Raw genomic sequence first — 16,778 nt, forward strand, 5'->3', positions numbered from 1 at the left:
TTTTGGGTTCCCAGCAGGAAGTGAGCCTAGGAATTCGGGCTCTTTTATAAATTTTTAACTTGATTTGGCTCAGCATTGCCCCAGGCAATGTCAGCATTCTCATGATAACATATGCCTTCTGATTTTTTTTTTTAATTTTCCGATTTGGGGCAAAGAGTGAATAACCATCCAAAAACTTCTACCACCCTTCTGGGGAAAGTAATTTAACTCCCTTTTTCCGTTCCTTTTTTATTTTTTTTATTTTTGTTCATTATCCCCAATGCTTTAATAAGCAACTACAAAACCCATGAGAGACAGCAAATTTGATAAGGCTTCTCAAAGAGGCATATAATTCTGTGGGAGGGGTATCCAAGTAAAAGGGGCCTGCTTAAATTTATCATGACCTCGTTATAGGCATATTCTTTATTATGATTATACTTTAAGTTCTAGGGTACATGTGCACAGCATGCATGTTTGTTACATATGTACACAGGTGCCATGTTGGTGTGCTGCACCCATTAACTTGTCATTTACATTAGGTATATCTCCTAATGCTATCCCTCCCCCTCTCCCCTGACCTCACAACAGTCCCCAGTGTGTGATGTTCCCCACCCTGTGTCCAAGTGTTGTCATTGTACAGTTTCCACCTATGAGTGAGAATATGTGGTGTTTGGATTTCTCTCCTTGTGATAGTTTGCTCAGAATGATGGTTTACAGCTTCATCCATGTCCCAACAAAGGACATGAACTCTTCATTTTTTATACCTGCATAGTATTCCATGGTGTATATGTGCCACATTTTCTTAATCCAATCTATTTTTGATGGCCATTTGGGTTGGGTCCAAGTTTTTGCTATTGTGAATAGTGCCGCAATAAACATACGTGTGCATGTGCCTCTATAGCAGCATGATTTATAATCCTTTGGGTATATACCCAGTAATGGGATGGCTGAGTCAAATGGTATTTCTAGTTGTAGATCCTTGAGGAATCACCACACTGTCTTCCACAATGGTTGAAGTAGTTTACAGTCCTACTAACAGTGTAAAAGTGTCCCTATTTCTCCACATCCTCTCCAGCACCTGTTGTTTCCTGACTTTTTAATGATAACCATTCTAACTGGTGTGAGATGGTATCTCATTGTGGTTTTGATTTGCATTTCTCTCATGGCCAGTGATGGTGAGCATTTTTTCATGTTTCTGTTGGCTGCATAAATGTCTTCTTTTGAGAAGTGTCTGTTCATGTCCTTCATCCACTTTTTGATGGGGTTGTTTGATTTTTTTCTTGTAAATTTGTTTAAGTTCTTCATAGATTCCAGATATTAGCCCTTTACAGATGGGTAGATTGTAAAGATTTTCTCCCATTCTGGAAGTTGCCTATTCACTCTGATGGTAGTATCTTTTACTGTGCAGAAGCTCTTTAGTTGAATGAGATCCTATTTGTCAATTTTGGCTTTTGTTGCCATTTCTTTTGGTGTTTTAGACATGAAGTCCTTGCCAATGCCTATGTCCTGAATGGTATTGCCTAGGTTTTCTTCTAGGGTTTTTATGGTTTTAGGTTTAATATTTAAGTCTTTAATCCATCTTGAATTAATTTTTGTGTAAGCTGTAAGAAAGGGATCCAGTTTCAGCTTTCTACATATGGCTAGCCAGTTTTCCCTGCACCATTTATTAAATATGGAATCCTTTCCCCATTGCTTGTTTTTGTCAGGTTTGTCAAAAATCAGATGATTGAACATGGGTGGTATTATTTCTGAGGGCTGTGTTTTTTTCCATTGGTCTATATCTCTGTTTTGGTACCAGTACCATGCTGTTTTGGTTACTGTAGCCTTGTAGTATAGTTTGAAGTCAGGTAGTGTGATGCCTCCAGCTTTGTTCTTTTAGCTTAGGATTGTCTTGGCAATGCGGGCTCTTTTTTGTTTCCATATAAACTTTAAAGCAGTTTTTTCCAATCCTGTGAAGAAAGTCATTGGTAGCTTGATGGGGATGGCATTGAATCTATAAATTACCTTGGGCAGTATGGCCATTTTTCACGATATTGATTTTTCCTACCCATGAGCATGGAATGTTCTTCCATTTGTTTGTGTCCTCTTTTATTTTGTTGAGCAGTGGTTTGTAGTTCTCCTTGAAGAGATCCTTCACATCCCTTGTAAGTTGGATCCCTAGGTATTTTATTCTCTTTGAAGCAATTGTGAATGGGAGTTCAATCATGATTTGGCTGTCTCTTTGTCTGTTATTGGTGTATAGGAATGCTTATGATTTTTGCACATTGATTTTGTATCCTGAGACTTTGCTGAAGTTGCTTATCAGCTTAAGGAGATTTTGGGCTGAGATGATGGGGTTTTCTAGATATACAATCATGTCATCTGCCAACAGGGACAATTTGACTTCCTCTTTTCCTAATTGTATGCCCTTTATTTCCTTCTCCTGCCTGATTGCCCTGGCCAGAACTTCCAACACTATGTTGAATAGGAGTGGTGAGAGAGGGCATCCCTGTCTTGTGCCAGTTTTCAAAGGGAATGCTTCCAGTTTTTGCCCATTCAGTAAGATATTGGCTGTGGGTTTGTCATAAATAGCTTTTATTATTTTGAAATATGTCCCATGAATACCTAGTTTATTGGGAGTTTTTAGCATGAAGGGTTGTTGAATTTTGTCAAAGACCTTTTCTACATCTATTGAGATAATCATGTGGTTTTTGTCTTTGGTTCTGTTTATATGATGGATTACGTTTATTGATTTGCATATGTTGAACCAGCCTTGCATTCCAGGGATGAAGCAAATTTGATCATGGTGGATAAGCTTTTTTATGTGCTGCTGGATTCAGTTTGCCAGTATTTTATTGAGGATATTTGCATCAATTTTCATTAGGGATATTGGTCTAAAATTCTCTTTTTTTTGTTGTGTCTCTGCCAGACTTTGATATCAGGATGATGCTGGCCTCATAAAATGAGTTAGGGGGGATTCCCTCTTTTTCTATTGATTGGAATTGTTTCAGAAGGAATGGTACTATATCCTTTTTGTACCTCTGGTAGAATTCGGCTGTGAATCTGTCTGGTCCTGCACTTTTTTTGGTTGGTAGGCTATTAATTATTGCCTCAATTTCAGAGCCTGTTATTAGTCTATTCAGGGATTCAACTTCTTCCTGGTTTAGTCATGGGAGGGTGTATGTGTCCAGGAATTTATCCATTTCTTCTAGATTTTCTAGTTTATTTACATAGAGGTGTTTATAGTATTCTCTGATGACAGTTTGTATTTTCTGTGGGATCAGTGGTGATATCTCCTTTATCATTTTTTATTGTATCTATTTGATTCTTCTCTCTTTTCCTCTTTATTAGTCTTGATAGCGGTCTCTCAATTCTGTTGATCTTTTCAAAAAACCAGCTCCTGGATTCATTGATTTTTTGAAGGGTTTTTTGCATTTCTATCTCCTTCAGTTCTGCTCTGATCTCACTTATTTCTTGCCTTCTGCTGGCTTTTGAATGTGTTTGCTCTTGCTTCTCTAGTTCTTTTAATTGTGATGTTAGGGTGTCAATTTTAGATCTTTCCTGCTTTCTCTTGTGGGCATTTAGTGCTATAAATTTCCCTCTGCACACTGCTTTGAATGTGTCCCAGAGACTCTGGTATGTTGTGTCTTGGTTCTCGTTGGTTTCAAAGAACATCTTTATTTCTGCCTTCATTTTGTTATGAACCCAGTAGTCATTCAGGAGCCGGTTGTTCAGTTTCCATGTAGTAGAGTGGTTTTGAGTGAGTTTCTTAATCCTGAGTTCTAGTTTGATTGCACTGTGGTCTGAGAGACAGTTTGTTATAATTTCTGTTCTTTTACTTTTGCTGAGGAGTGCTTTACTTCCAACTACATGATCAATTTTGGAATAAGTGTGATGTGGTGCTCAGAACAATGTATATTCTGTTGATTTGGGGTGGAGAGTTCTGTAGATATCTATTGGGTCCACTTGGTGCAGAGCTGAGTTCAATTCCTGGACATCCACGTTAACTTTCTGTGTCTGTGATCTGTGTAATGTTGACAGTGCGGTGTTAAAGACTCCCATTATTATTGTGTGGGAGTCTAAGTCTCTTTGTAAGTCTCTAAAGACTTGCTTTATGAATCTGGGTGCTCCTGTATTGGGTGCATATATATTTAGGATAGTTAGCTCTTCTTGTTGAATTGATCCCTTTACTGTTATGTAATGACCTTCTTTGTCTCTTTTGGTCTTTGTTGGTTTAAAGTCTGTTTTTATCAGAGACTAGGATTGCAACCCCTGCTTTTTTTTTTTTTTTTTTTTCCATTTGCTTGGTAGATCTTCCTCCATCCCTTTATTTTGAGTCTATGTGTGTCTCTGCATGTGAGATGGGTCTCCTGAATACAGCACACTGATGGGTCTTGAGTCTTTATCCAATTTTCCAGTCTGTGTCTTCTAATTGGAGCTTTTAGCCCATTTGCATTTAAGGTTAATATTGTTATGTGTGGATTTGATCCTGTCATTAAGTTAGCTGGTTGTTTTCCTCATTACTTGATGCAGTTTCTTCCTAGCATTGATGGTCTTTACAACTTGGCATGTTTTTGCAGTGGCTGGTACCAGTTGTTCCTTTCCATGTTTAGTTCCTTCAGGAGCTCTTGTAAGGTACGCCTGGTGGTGATAAAATCTCTCAGCATTTGCTTGTCTGTAAAGGATTTTATTTCTCCTTCACTTATGAAGCTTAGTTTGGCTGGATATGAAATTCTGGGTTGAAATTTATTTTCTTTAAGAATGTTGAATATTGGCCCCCACTCTCTTCTGGCTTGTAGAGTTTCTACTGAGAGAACAGCTGTTAGTCTGATGGGCTTCCCTTTTTGGGTAACCCGACCTTTCTCTCTGGCTTCCCTTAACATTTTTTCCTTCATTTCAACTTTGGTGAATGTGATAATTATGTGTTCTGGAGTTGCTCTTCTCGAGGAGTATCTTTGTGGTGTTCTCTGTATTTCCTGAATCTGAATGTTGGCCTGCCTTGCTAGGTTGGGGAAGTTCTCCTGGTTAATATCCTGCAGAGTGTTTTCCTACTTGGTTCCATTCTCCCCATCACTTTCAGGTACACCAATCAGATGGAGATTTGGTCTTTTCACATAGTCCCATATTTCTTGGAAGCTTTGTTCATTTCTTTTTACTCTTTTTTCTCTAAGCTTCTCTTCTCACTTCATTTCATTCATCTGATCTTCAATCACTGATACCCTTTCTTCCACTTGATTGAATCAGCTACTGAAACTTGTACATGCATCAAATAGTTCTTGTGCCATTGTTTTCAGCTCCATCAGGTCATTTAAGGTCTTCTTTTCACTGGTTATTCCAGTTAGCCATTTGTCTAATCTTTTTTCAAGGTTTTTAGCTTCTTCATGATGGGTTCAAACATCCTCCTTTAGCTCAGGAAGTTTGTTATTACCGATCATCTGAATCCTTCTTCTCTCTACTCATCAGTCATTCTCTATCCAGCTTTGTTCCATTGCTGGTGAGGAGCTACATTCCTTTGGAGGAGAAGAGGTACTCTGATTTTTAGAATTTTCAGCTTTTCTGCTCTGGTTTCTCCCCATCTTTGTGGTTTTATCTACCTTTGGTCTTTGATGATGGTGACGTACAGATGGGGTTTTGGTGTAGATGTCCTTTCTGTTTGTTAATTTTCCTTCTAACAGTACCCTCAGCTGCAGGTCTGTTAGAGTTTGCTGGATGTCCACTGCAGACCCTGTTTGCCTGGGTATCACCAGCAGAGGCTGCAGAACAGCAAATATTGCAGAATGGCAAATGTTGCTGCCTGATCATTCCTCTGGAAGCTTCATCTCAAAGGGGCACCCTGCTGTACGAGGTGTCAATTGGCCCGTACTGGGTGGTGTCTCCCAGTTAGGGTACTCAGGGTTCAGGGACCCATGTGAGGAGGCAGTTTGTCCGTTCTCAGATCTCAAACTCCGTGCTTGGAGAACCACTTCTCTCTTCCAAGCTGTCAGACAGGGACGTTTAAGTCTGCAGAAGTTTCTGCTGCCTTTTGTTCAGCTATGCCCTGCCCCCAGAGGTGGAGTCTACAGAGGCAGGCAGGCCTCCTTGAGCTGCATTGGACTCCACCCAGTTCGAGCTTCCCAGACTCTTTGTTTTCCTACTCAAGCCTCTGCAATGGTGGACCCCCTCCCCCAGCTTCACTGCTGCCTTACAGTTCAATCTCAGACTGCTGTGTTAGCAGTGAGCAAGGCTTTGTCGGTGTGGGACCCTCCAAGTCAGGTGTGGGATATAATCACCTGGTGTGCTGTTTGCTAAGACCGTTGGAAAAGTGCAGTATTTGGGTGGGAGTGTCCCGATTTTCCAGGCACCGTCTGTCATGGCTTCCCTTGGCTAAGAAAGTGAATTCCCTGACCCCTTGCACTTCCCAGGTGAGGCAATGCCCCACCCTGCTTCAGCTCACACTCCATGGGCTGCACCCACTGTCCAACAAGCCCCAGTGAGATGAACCTCGTACCTCAGTTGGAAATGCAGAAATCCCCCATCTTCTGCATTGTTCACACTGGGAGCTGGGAGCTGTAGACTGGAGCTGTCCCTATTCGGCCATCTTGGATGGTTACAGGCATATTCTGTAGGAGAATATCCCAGTCATCATAAAATCAGTCCCACATGACTTGCATATGAAGCATATCAACTGCTTCATCTGGGGAGCTCCACTTGGTATTTTTAAAGAAGAATCAGACAGACCCCTTCTCAGTGTAAACAGACCTTACTGTGGTGTAAATCCAGCCTACTAGGCTGGGTATTCTCTCAGGAATAACCACCTGTGCATTCATATTATATATGTTCATCAGTAATTGTTCAATAGTGAGCTGTAGGCCCTGCATCAACTCAAACATGCTGTTTCATTCTGCACAATTTAAAATTGAGAATTCTGTTCTTAAAACGTTTATTTTTACAATCCATTATAGTAAGGGTTTCTCAAGAAGCTGATGATATCTGATATGGTTTGGATTTCTGTCCCCACCCAAATCTCATATCAAATTATAATCTCCAATGTTGGAGGAGGGACCTGGTGAGAGGTAATTGTATCATAGAGGTGATTTTCCTCCTTGCTGTTCTTGTGATAGTGAGTAAGTTCTCTTGAGATCTGCTTGTTTAAAAGTGTATAGCACCTCCCACCATGATTGAAGTTTTCTGAGGCCTCCCTAGCCAGGCTTCCTGTACAGCCTGTGGAACTGTGAGCCAATTAAACCTCTTTTCTTTATAAATTACTGAGTCTCAGGTAGTTCTTGATAGCAATATGAGAACAAACTAATACCAAAGAATGGTACTGGAAGGCAGGCATGACCATAAAGATGCCTGAAAATGTGGAAGCAGCTTTGGAACTGGGTAGTAAAAAGGTTGACACAGTTTGGAGGGCTGAGAAGAAGAGAGAAAGATGAGAGAATGTTTAGAACTTCCTAGAAACTTGCTGAATGGTTGTGACCAAAATGTTGATGGTGATATGGACAGTGAAGTCCAGGCTAAGGTGGTCTCAAATGGAGATGTGTAACTATTTGGGAACTGGAGCAAAGGTCACTCTTGCTGTGCCTTAGCAAGGAGACTGGAAGGATTGTGCCCCTGGTCTAGGGATCTGTGGAGTTTTGAACTTCAGACAGATGATTTAGGGTATCTGGCAGAAGAAATTTTTAAGCAGTAAAGAATTAAAGATGTGGCCTGAGTACTTCTAACAGTGTATGATCATATGTGTGAGCAAAGAGATAATCTGAACTTGGAACCTATATTTAAAAGTGAAGCAGAGCATAAAAGTTTACAATATTTGCAGCCTGACCATGTGGTACAAAAAAAAAAAACTGTTTTCAGGAGAGGAATTCCAGTCAGCTGCAGAAATTCACATAAGTAGAGGAGCCAAATATTGATAGCCAAGATAATGGGGAAAATGCCTTGAAGGCATTATAAAGACCTTTGTGTCAGCCCCTTCTATCACAGGATAGGAGGCCTAGGAGAGAAGAATGGTGTCCTCAGCTGGGCCCAGGGCCCTAATGCCCTGTGCAGCCTCAGGAAATGTTGCCCTGCATCACGGTTGATCCAGCTCCAACCATGGCTAAAAGGGGTCAAGGTACAGCTTAAGCCATTGATTCAGAAGTTGCAAGCCACAAGCCTTGGTGGCTTCCACATGGTGTTAAGTCTGCAGGTGCACAGAGTGCAAGAGTTGGGGCTTGAGAGCCTCTGCCTAGATTTCAGAGGATATATGAAAATGCCTGGATGTTCCAGGAAGAAGTTTGTTGTGTGGAGCCCTCATGGAGAACTTCTACTAGAGGAATGTGGAGGGAAAATGTGGGCTTGGAGCCCCCACAGAGAGTCCCCACTGGGGCACTGCCTAGTGGAGCTATGAGAAAAGGGCCAACATCTTCCAGACTGCAGAATAGTAGATCCACCAGCAGCTTACACCATGCACCTGGAAAAACCACAGGCACTCAATGACATCCCTTCAGAGGAGCCATGAGAGCTGGGCCCTGTGGAGGCAGAGCTTCCCAAGGCCTTGGGAGCCCTCCCCTTGTATCAACGTGGCCTGGATGTGAAACATGGAGTCAAAGGAGATTATTTTGGAGCATTAATATTAATAGCTGCCCTGCTGGGTTCAGACTTGCCTGGGGCCTGTAGCCCCTTTTTTTTGGCTGATTTCTTCCTTTTGGAATGGGTATATTTACCTGATGCCTGTACCTCCATTGTATCTTAGAAACAAATAACTTGTTTTTAATTTTTCAGGCTCATAGGCAGAAGGGACGTGCCTTGTCTTGATGAGACTTTGGACTATGAACTTTTGTGTTAATGCTGAAGTGAGTTAAGCCTTGGCAGTCTGTTGAAAAGGGATAATCATATTTTTCAATGTGAGAAGGATATGAGATTTGGGAGGGGCCAGATGTGGAATATGATTTGGATTTGTGTCTCCACCCAAACCTCCTGTTGAATTTTAATCCCCAGTGTTGGAGAAGGAGCCTGGTGGGTGGTGATTGGATCATGAGGGCAGATTTATCCCTTTCTGTTGCCATAACAGTGAGTGAGTTCTCACAAGATCTACTTGTTTAAATGTATATAGCAACTCCCCCTTCACTCTCTTCCTCCTGCTCTGGTCATGTAAGATGTGCCTCCTTCCTCTTTGCCTGATAGCATGATTGTAAATTTCTTGAGGCCTCCCCAGCCATGCTTCCTGTACAGCCTGAAGAACCATGAGCCAATTAAAACACTTTTATTTATAAATTATACAGTCTCAGGTAATTCTTCATAGCAATATGAGAGCAGACTAATACAATACCAATCTACAAATGGAAAAATTCCTTTATATTATTGCCTCTGATTTTAATAGTTACTTGGTCCTGCCCTTCCCCCACAAACTATCTTATTGGTAACCACATGTCATAGATGTAACTTTTGTTGCCCTGGTTTAATTTTTTCTTTTACCCATTTAGTTTTCTTTATATAACTTTTTATTTAATTTAAATTGACTCTTAAATAGTTTCTTAACTAGGAAAAATATATATTTTCTTCAGCAAAAACCACATCCTTGTGTTTTATAACTTTACCAAAAACACCTATTATGCTCCTACTATTTTAATTCTTAGCAACCCAAATTCCCAGTGCCAGGAAATGAAACTCAGGTTACTTAATTTAACATAACATGATTTTAAGATTTTAAAATATTGCAGAGAATTTTGAAATTAGATTTACCTAATTAATCTTACCAAAGATAGCCAAAGTCATCTAAATTAAAAGGCATCTTAGTTAGCATTTATCAGTCTGATAAGCCCTTAATTTTAAGTCAAATGATTTGAGCTCTGTCATAGAGTTTAATAGTGAAATATTACTTTAACATGACACATAAACATAGTTATAACAGACATGCAGAAAAAAAGCAGATCCAAAAGATTTTTTACTTGCTTGTTTTTAAAAATTTCCTTATTTACTTTGGATTATTAATAAATAAAATGTTACAACAAAAGTTGAAGGAGAGAGTTACCATCCCAGGTCTTCTCAAGAGAGACAAGGAGCTGAAGCAGCACATTACAGTTTGTGAGAAGTAAATCTGAATACTTTCAAGAAAAAAACAGATTAAAGAATTTAAAATTAAAAACTTCTTGCATTAAAAATAACTCCATTTTTTTTGAGACAGAGACTCACTCTGTCACCCAGGCTGGAGTGCAGTGGCACGATCTTGACTCACTGCAACCTCTGCCTCCTGAGTTCAAGCGATTCTCCTGTCTCACTATCCTGCATATCTGGGATTACAGATATGCACCACTCTGCCTGGCTAATTTTTTGTATTTTTAGTAGAGATGAAGTTTCACCATGTTGGCCAGGATGGTCTTGAACTCCTGACCTCAGGTAATCTGCCCACTTTGGCCTTCCAAAGTGCTGGGATTACAGGTATGAGCCACCACATCCAGCCAAGAATAACTCAATATTTTTAATGAAGTCTTTTTTCAAGCAGTTATTTGGTTTTTGTTTAAGTGTACTTTTAATACTATAGTCCAATATAATAAATAGTGCAATTATTTATTATAATTTCCTTAATTGTAGCCAATTAATCATGTAACATTTTCATAAATTACTTTTTTTACTAATCTTATTATGACAGACTATTCACGTCATGCTTGGACTTTCTCGTTTATCCTAAATATCCTGTTCTTTAACAATCCATTTTATTTTAGGAAAAAATTCACCATACAGACTCTTTCTCATATAAATTACTTTTTTAAAGCTTTCTTACCAAAAATACCTCTTTAATTCTGTAACTCTCTTTATATCTCTCTTATTTCCTGGTTCCTTTTGCCCTGTTTTATACATAAAATTTAAATAAGCTTCTAATTATACAAAATTATTTAACTTTTAACAAGAACACACAATTTTTAGAGTATTTTTCTACAATATATTTTTTATTAGAATATGCCAAGGCATTTAATGAAATATTTATTAATTATATTTATTAATTTAATATAACTTTATGTACTTTTTTTTGAGACAGAGTTTTGCTCTTGCTGCCCAGGCTAGAGTGCAATGGCATGATCTTGGCTCACCACAACTGCCACCTCTGGGGTTTAAGTGATTCTCCTGCCTCAGCCTCCCGAGTAGCTGGGATTACAGGCATGCACCACCATACCCAGCTAATTTTGTATTTTTAGTAGAGATGGGGTTTCTCCATGTTGGTCAGGCTGGTCTCAAACTCCTGACCTCAGGTGATTCACCTGTCTTGGCCTCCCAAAGTGCTGGGATTACAGGTGTGAGCCACTGCACCTGGCCTAGATTCTAAATTATGACAAGGTTGTCTGCAAGTATTTATACCATTACATTTATCTAATCATTTTATTTTAATAGTTTACCTAGACTATTTATAAAAACTGCAATAGTCATCATTTAAACTTATTTCCCTTTCAACAATTTTATAGCCTGAATTTCAGGTGCTTACTTAAGTAAGACCCTTAAGTATATGATTTTTTAACAAATAATTCAAGATTTACTTGTTTTCATTAAACCAATATTAATGTCATATTTATCAAAAATTACAGAAGCAAAGATTATTCTGTTTTGGGCTGGGGTTACAGTTTAACAATCCTTATGCCAAATTTTGACACCTTCTCATATTTGGCAGGGATAAGTGTGAAATCTCATGATCAATAAATGCAAACAAAAATGTATGCTGAAAATTCTTAAGAAATTTATAATATTATTTTACCAATAATTTTAAAGCTAGCTTATTAAGGATTTTACTTAGTTCATGTGAACTTGGAAAGCATCTGAGCTTATCATTTAATTTATGAGTACTCTTTAAGCCAAATTTCACACATTGTGACCAAAAACACATAACAAGATACATATGTGTACATATAAACACACACATACACACTCATACAAACAAAGATTCTATAGATTCTACTTCAGAATTACGGCCATGAGATATAAATACAAATTCATTGGTTTTCAAAAGCAATAACCAAAAATAGGTTGAATGCAAGCAGTGGATTTTATCTCAGTAGAAAAGTAACCACAGACTTAAAGCAACCTGAAAAGAAAGCAGAGAGAGAAAGAACTCAGGAGCTTTATAGCTGCAGTTTAACCTTTGGGCTCTGAATTTTCCTTGATGTAATTTTGCACAAAAAGTCCATAATATGACCATTTTATACAAACACTTGAATGGAGAGATGCCATAAAACCAACAGAGCCCCTGAAATGGAGTCACTCACCTTGAATTTTCTCATTCTTAGATTATTAACATTCTTTATTTCTTACCTTTTCTTTTTTTAAAAAGAGAAACTATGCTGTGGTGTAGGGTTTAGTGGAGTGAGTTGAAGTGTGCTGGCTGTGAGTGGGACTCCTTAGTATATCATCACTGAGTTATTTCCACCTTCTTATGTGTCTCTGTTTCTATCTCTGGAGGACTAGCACCTCTGAGAGGGCTCAAAATGTGGAGTGACCAGCTCCTGTCTGTTCCCTGGATAGGCCTTTTAAAACTAACTTTGTTGGGGGATCCCTGTAGGGCCACTGCACATCATGAGGGGGTCAACCCCTCAGACACTCCCACTCAGCCCCCAGTCACACAGGGTGCCTTTCATCTGGGAGGAGCAAAGTGCCCTTTCTCTTCAGAGCTGAGAAAACTCAGTCTCTCATTTATCTATGAAAACAATGGTTGAGTTCCACATGCAAATGCACAGAGAAGCCAGTTGAGATTAATTTCAGGAAGAAAGACAATGGAGAAGACTCTTTAGAATGCACCTTTAAATTAGAGTTAGGATCCTAAACAACAATTTCCTAGGAGGAAAAAAGACCACTTCCTGTAAACTGTCAGCAGCCACCTTTAACTTTGCAGTTCACGTCCACAATTACACCAAGGTCAAATCATCTTATATACAAGGTCATCTCTGGTACCTCCAAAAGCCAAAGAGATCAGGTAATGCAATATAGAAAAGCAGAGCTGTAGGCCTAAGAAGAACCTGCCCATGACTCTTAAAACTCCACAAGGAAAATGGAACACCCTCAAAAGGGTCAAAGTGAGAGGCACCTTTGTCTGAGTTCTTTAAGAAGATCCAGTCATTAGAAGCCTTCTCTAGATTTTCCTTGGTACCAAAGATAGCAAAAGGCAAAGGAGAAATAGGGTGGAAGAAAAGTAAATGAGAGAACAATTTTTCTAAGATGGGAAGCAAATACAGAAACCTAGTGCGTAGTTTTGTTTGTTTTGTTTTGTTTTGTTTTTCTCTTTTGCTGCTGTGAGGAATTTTAGCTAATTCAGAGAGTTCTTGTTCCCCATAATTTGGAATTCTCATTTAGATTTGGCCAAGTCAGGTAAAGTTGGTCATGTCTAATGGGAGAAAAAACAGAACAAATAACCCCTACAAGAAACCCCTACAATATGATTACTGAGCACTCTAATGGTAAGAATAAATTAAGACCAGCTGGTTGTTAATTGTAACTTTAGCCAAAGCAAAACCTCAATTCAGCTACTTACCTAGGAATTGGTCTCAGGCTGAAGAATCCTCTCTACCATTATAGAAGCAGAAAAATCTCAAACTCTCCTTCACTGTTGGAAGTGAGCTCAAATTCCAGAAAGAAATTACCTGCCTTCCATCATCATGGAAGCAGGAAAACTTGCCTTCCTTGTTAGAAGCAAGTAAAACTCCAGAAAAGAAGTTGTACAGCACAATAAACTGTAGATCTCAACCACATTTTGGGAGATCAGGGGTTCTCTGAAAGGAAGAGAGCTCCCAGACCTCAGAAAAGTATCCCACTGGTTTGAGTCACAAAGATAGCTCAAACTGGCATCAAGCACTAATAGGAGATTTGTCAAAAGTCCGGGCTACCTCCACTCAGTCACTTCATGGTCACCAATTTGTAAACCAAATGTTTCTGAGACAAATCTCAATTAATTTGGAAAGTTTACTTTGCCAAGGTTAAGGATGCATCTGTGACACAGCCTCAGGAGGGCTTGATGACATGTACCCAAGGTGATCAGAGCACAGTTTGGTTTTATACATTTTAGGGAGATATGAGACATCAATTACCATATGTAAGATGAACATCTATTTGGTCCAGAAAGGTGGGACTTGCCAAACCCAGAGAAGACTACCTGAAGGCATTTAATAATCAAACTCCCAAGGTCAAGGATAAAGAAAGGCTTCTAACAGCAGCAAGAGAAAAATAAATAGCATACAATAGAGCATCAATATGTCTGGCAGCAGACTTTTTAATGAAAATCTTACAGGCCAGGGGAGAGTGGCACGGCATGTTTAAAGTGCTGAAGCATAAAACATTTTACCCTAGAATAGTATAACTGGGAAAATATCCTGTATGCATGAAGGAGAAATAAATAGCTTCCCAGACAAATAAAACCTGAAGGATTTCATGAACAGTAGACCTGTCCTAAAAGAAATGCTAAAGGGAGATGTTTAATCGGAAATAAAAGGATGTTAACAAGCAATAAGAAATTATCTGAAGGTACAAAACCCACTGGTAAAAATAAGTACTCAGAGAAATGGAATATGATGACATTGTAGTGGCATTGTGTAAACTACTCTTACCATAAGTAGAAAGACTAAACGATGAACTAAGCAAAAAGAATGGCTACAACAATTTTTCAAGACATAGTATAATAAGAAATAAAGTGAAACAAAAAAAAGTTTGAAAGTGGGGCAATAAGTTTAAAGTGTAGAGCTTTTAGTAGTTTACTTTCTGCATGTTTGTTTCTTTGCTTGTTTATGTAATCAGCGTTAAGTTGTCATCATTTCAAAGTAATGGGTTATAAAATAATATTTGCAAACCTTGGGGTAGCCTCAAATCAAAAAACATACAATGGGATACAAAAAAAAATACAAAGCAAGAAATTAAAGTATATCAGCACAGAAAAAAACACCTTCATTTAAAGGAAGATAGGAAGAAAGAAATGAAAAAAAGAGAAGACCACAAAACAACTAGAAAACACACTTCAAAATGGCAGATCTGAGTCTCTACTTATCATTAATAACATTAAATATAAATGGATCTCCAATAAAAAGATATAGAGTTGCTGAATGAATGATAAAACAAGACCCCATGATCTCTTCTTTGCAAGAAACACTCTTCTTCTATAAAGATATACATAGACTAAAAATAAAGGGTTGAAGAAAGATACTCAATGCCAGTGGAAACCAAAAGAAAGCAGGAATATGTATACATATATTAGAAAAACAGATTTCAAGACAAAACATGTAAGAAGAGACAAAGAAGGACATAACACAATGATACATCCCGAAACATCACATGATTGTGGGTATATATGTACCCAACACAGGAGCACCCAGATATATAAAGCAAATACTATTAGAGCCAAGGATAGACCCCAGTACAATAATAGCTGGAGACTTCAAAACCCAATTTTCAGCATTAGACAGATAACCCAGCAGAAACTCAACAACAACAAAGAAAATTGGATTTAATCTGCACTATTGACCAAATGGACCTAATAGATATTTACAGAATATTTCATCCAACAGCTGCAGAATACACATTCTTCTCCACAGTACATGAATCATTTATGACATGGTCACTTCTTCCTTACAGGCCAGTAGAGAGTGGTGTGGCATGTTTAAAGTGCTGAAAGAAAAGAAAACATTTTATCCTAGAATAGTATAACTGGGAAAATAATCCTGCAAGTATGAAGGAGAAATTAATATCTTCCCAAACAAATAAAACCTGAGAGATTTTATGAAATGTAGACCTGTCATACAAGAAATGCCAAGATAGACCAAATGTTAGGCCACAAAATAAGTATTAAACATTCCAAAACCTTTAATAATACCAAGCATCTCCTCTGATCACAATAAAATAAAACTAAAATCAACAACAAGAAAAATGTTAGAAACTATACAGATACTTAGAAATTCAATGATATGCTCCTGAATGACCATGAGTCACTAAAAAAATTAAGAAGAAAATGTAAAAATTTCTTCAAACAAATGATAATGGAAACACAACATACCAAATCCTATTGGATACAGTAAAAACAGTACAGGGAAATTTGGTGTTGGCTGTGAGTTTGTCATAAATGGCTCCTATTATTTTGAAGTATATTCCTTCAATACCTAGTTTATTGAGAGCTTTTAACATGAAGGGTGTTGAATTTTATCAAATGTCTTTTCTGCATCTATTGAGATAATCATGTGGTTTTTGTCTTTAGTTCTTTGTATGATGGATCACATTTATTGATTTGTACATGTTGAACCAACCTTGCATTCCAGAAATAAAGCCTACTTGATCATGGTAGATTAGCTTTTTTATGTGCTGCTGGATTTTATTTGCAAGTATTTTGTTGAGGATTTTTGCATCAATGTTTATCAAGGCTATTGACCTGAAGTTTCGTTTTTTTGTTGTATCTCTGCCAGGTTCTGGTATCAGGATGATGCTGGCCTCATAGAATGAGCTGGTGAGGAGTTCCTCCTCCTCAATTTTTTAAAATAGTTTCTGTAGGAATAGTATCAGCTCTTCTTAGTACATCTGGTAGAATTTGACTATGAATCTGTCTGGTCCTGGGCTTTTATTGGTTGGTAGTCCATTTTGTCACTAATTCAATTTCAGTGCTTATTATTGGTCTGTTTAGGAATTCGATGTCTTCCTGGTTGAGTCTTGGGAGGGTGTATGTTCCAGGAATTTATTCCTTTTTTCTAGGTTTTCTAGTTTGTGTGCATAGAGGTATTCATAGTAGTTTCTGAAGGTTATTTGTATTTCAGTGGCATCAGTAATAACATTCCATTAATTATGTCTGATTGCATTTATTTTTATTTTCTGTTTTCTTCCTTATTAGCCTAGGTAGTGGTTTATCTATC

The sequence above is a fragment of the Pongo pygmaeus genome, chromosome X, assembly GCF_028885625.2.
Source record: "Pongo pygmaeus isolate AG05252 chromosome X, NHGRI_mPonPyg2-v2.0_pri, whole genome shotgun sequence".
NCBI lineage: Eukaryota > Metazoa > Chordata > Mammalia > Primates > Hominidae > Pongo > Pongo pygmaeus.